The sequence below is a fragment of the Chionomys nivalis genome, unplaced genomic scaffold (genome assembly GCF_950005125.1).
Source record: "Chionomys nivalis unplaced genomic scaffold, mChiNiv1.1 scaffold_57, whole genome shotgun sequence".
NCBI classification, from domain to species: Eukaryota; Metazoa; Chordata; class Mammalia; order Rodentia; family Cricetidae; genus Chionomys; species Chionomys nivalis.
In genome coordinates this window covers 391,441-394,702 of record NW_026646870.1, presented here as the reverse complement: position 1 = coordinate 394,702, position 3,262 = coordinate 391,441, and positions in this window count along the sequence as shown.

The window sequence follows — 3,262 nt, the reverse complement described above, 5'->3', positions numbered from 1 at the left end:
TAAACAATGCTGCTATGCACATAGTTGAGCATATATTGTTGTATGATAAGGCATCTCTTGGGTATATTCCCAAGAGTGGTATTGCTGGGTCCAGAGGTAGGTTGATCCCATATTTCCTGTGGAACCACCACACTGCTTTCCAAAGTGGTTGCACAAGTTTGCATTCCGACCACCAATGGATGAGTGTACCCCTTTCTCCACAACCTCTCCAGCAAAGGATATAATTGGTGCTTTTGATTTTAGCCAATCTGACAGGTGTAAGATGGTATCTTAAAGTTGTCTTGATTTGCATTTCCCTGATCGCTAAGGAAGTTGAGCATGACCTTAAGTGTTTTTTGGCCATTTAAAATTCTTCCGTTGGGAATTCTCTGCTCAGCTCAGTGCCAGATTTTATAATTGGGTAATTGGGTTGATTAGCCTTTTACGGTCTTAGTTTTTTGAGTGTTTTATATATTTTGGAGATCAGACCTTTGTCAGTTGCAGGGTTGGTGAAGATTTTCTCACAGTCAGTGGGTTCCCTTTTTGTCTAGTGACAGTGTCCTTTGCTTTACAGAAGCTTCTCAATCTCAGGAGTTCCCATTTAATCAATGATGCCCTTAATGTCTGTGCTGTTGTCGTTGTATGTAGGAAGTGGTCTCTTGTGCCCATGTGTTGTAGAGTACTTCCCACTTTGTCTTCTATCAGGTTCAGTGTGTTCTGACTGTTAGTGAGGTCTTTAATCCATTTGGACTTAAGTTTGGTGCATGTTGATAGACATGGATCTATTTTCATTCTTCTACAGATTGACATCCAGTTTTGCCAGCTCAATTTGTTGAAGATGCTCTCTTTTTTCCATTGTATACTTTTAGCTCCTTTGTCAAAATCAGGTGTTCATAGGTTTATGGGTTAAAGTCAGGGTCTTCTATTCGATTTCATTGGTCAACTTCTCTGTTTTTATGGCAGTGCCAAGCTTTTTTCAATACTGTAGCTCTATAATAGAGTTTAAAGTCAGAGACGGTAATGCCTTCAGACAGTCCTTTATTGTATAAGATTGTTTTGGCTATCCTGGGTTTTTTGCTTTTCCATATAAAGTTGATTATTGTCTTCTCCAGATCTGTGAAGAATTTTGATGGGATTTTGATGGGGATTGCATTGAATCTAAAGATTGCTTTGGGTAAAATTGCCATTTTTACTATGTTGATCCTCCCAATCCAAGAGCAAGGGAGATCCTTCCATTTTCTGGTGTCCTCTTCAATTTTTTTCTTCAAAGACTTGAAGGTCTTGTCAAATAGATCTTTCACTTCCTTGGTCAGAGTTACCCCAAGATATTTTATGCTATTTGTGGCTATCGTGAAGGGTGATGCTTCACTGATTTCCTTCTCTGCTTCTTTATCCTTAGTGTATAGGAAGGCAACTGATTTTTTTGAGTTGATTTTGTATCCTGCAACATTACTAAAGGTATTTATCAGCTGTAGGAGTTCTTTGGTAGAATTTTTGGGGTCGCTTATGTATACTATCATATCATCAGCAAATAATGAATGCTTAACTTCTTCCTTTCCAATACAAATCACCTTGATCCACTTATGTTGTCTTATTGCTATTGCTAGAACTTCTAGCACTATATTGAAGAGATATGGAGAGAGTGGACATCCTTGTCCTGTTCCTGATCTTAGTTGGATGGCTTTGAGTTTTTCTCCATTTAATTTAATGTTAGCTGTTGGCTTGATTTAAATAGCTTTTATTATATTTAGGTATGAACCTTGTATTCCTAATCTCTCCAAGACCTTTATCATAAAGGGGTGTTGAATTTTGTCGAATGCTTTTCAGTATCTAATGAAATGATCATATGGTTTTTTTCTTTCAGTTTATTTATATGGTGGATTACATTAATAGATTTGCATATGTTGAACCAGCCCTGCATCTCTGGGATGAAGCCTACTTGATAATAATGGATAATTTTTCTAATGTGTTCTTGGATTTGGTTTGCCAGTATTTTATTGAGAATTTTTGCGTCAATGTTCATGAATGAGATAGGCCTATAATTCTCTTTCTTGGTTATGTCTTTTGTGGTTTTGTTATCAGAGTAACTGTAGATTCATAAAAAGAATTAGGCAATGACTCTTTTGTTTCTATATTGTTAAATACGTTAAGGAGTATAGGTATTTGCTCTTCTTGGAAGTTCAAGTAGAATTCAGCATTGAAGTCATCTGCTCCTGGACTTCTTTAGGAAGGACTATTTTTTATAACAATGTCTAATTCTTTGCGACTAACAGGTCTACTAGATCTTTTACCTGTTCTTGGTTTAGCTTTGGTATGTGGTACTTATCTAAAAAAAAATGTCCATTTCTTTGCATTTTCCAGTTGTGTGGCATATAGGCTTTTGTAGTAAGATCTAATGATTCTCTGAATTTCCTCTGTGTCTGTGCTTATGTCCCCCTTTTCATTTCTGATCTTATTTATTTGCATGTTCTCTCTCTGTCGTTTAATTAGTTTGGATAGGGGTATGTCAATCTTGTTGATTTTCTCCAAGAACCAACTTTTTGTTTCATTGATTCTTTGGACTGTTTTTTGTGTTTCTATTTTGTTGATTTCTACCCTCAGTTTGATCATTTCCAGTCTTTTACTCTTCCTGAGCGAGTCTGATTCTTTTCTTTCTAGAGCTTTCCAGTGTGCTGTTAAGTCCCCAATGTATGCTTTCTCCGTTTTCTTTAAGTGGGCACTTAGTGCTATGAACTTTCCTCTTAGCACTTCTTTCATCGTGTCCCATAGGTTTGAGTATGTTGTCTCTTTATTTTCATTAAATTCAAGGAAGACTTTAATTTATTTCTTAATTTCTTCCTTGACCCAGGTGTGGTTCAGTAGATGACTGTTCAGTTTCCATGACTTTGTTGTCTTTCTTGGGGTAGCATTGTTGTTGCCTTCTAACTTTAATCCATGGTGATCTGAAAAGACACAGGTGGAAACTGATTTTTTTTTGTATCTGTGGAGGTTTCCTTTGTTTCCGAGTATGTGGTCAATTTAGGAGAAGGTTCCATGAGCTGCAGAGAAGAAGGTATATTCTTTCCTATTTGGGTGGAGTGTTCTATAGATGTCTGTTAAGCCTTTACCTCCAACAATTCCCTTAATTCTCTATTAGGTTTCTGTCTGATTGACCTGTCCCTTGGTGAGAGAGGTTTGTTGAAGTCTCCTACTACTAGTGTGTGTGGTTTGATGTCTGCCTTAAATTTTAGTAATATTTGTTTTAGATACATGTGTGCTTAAATTAGGAGCATAGATATTCCGA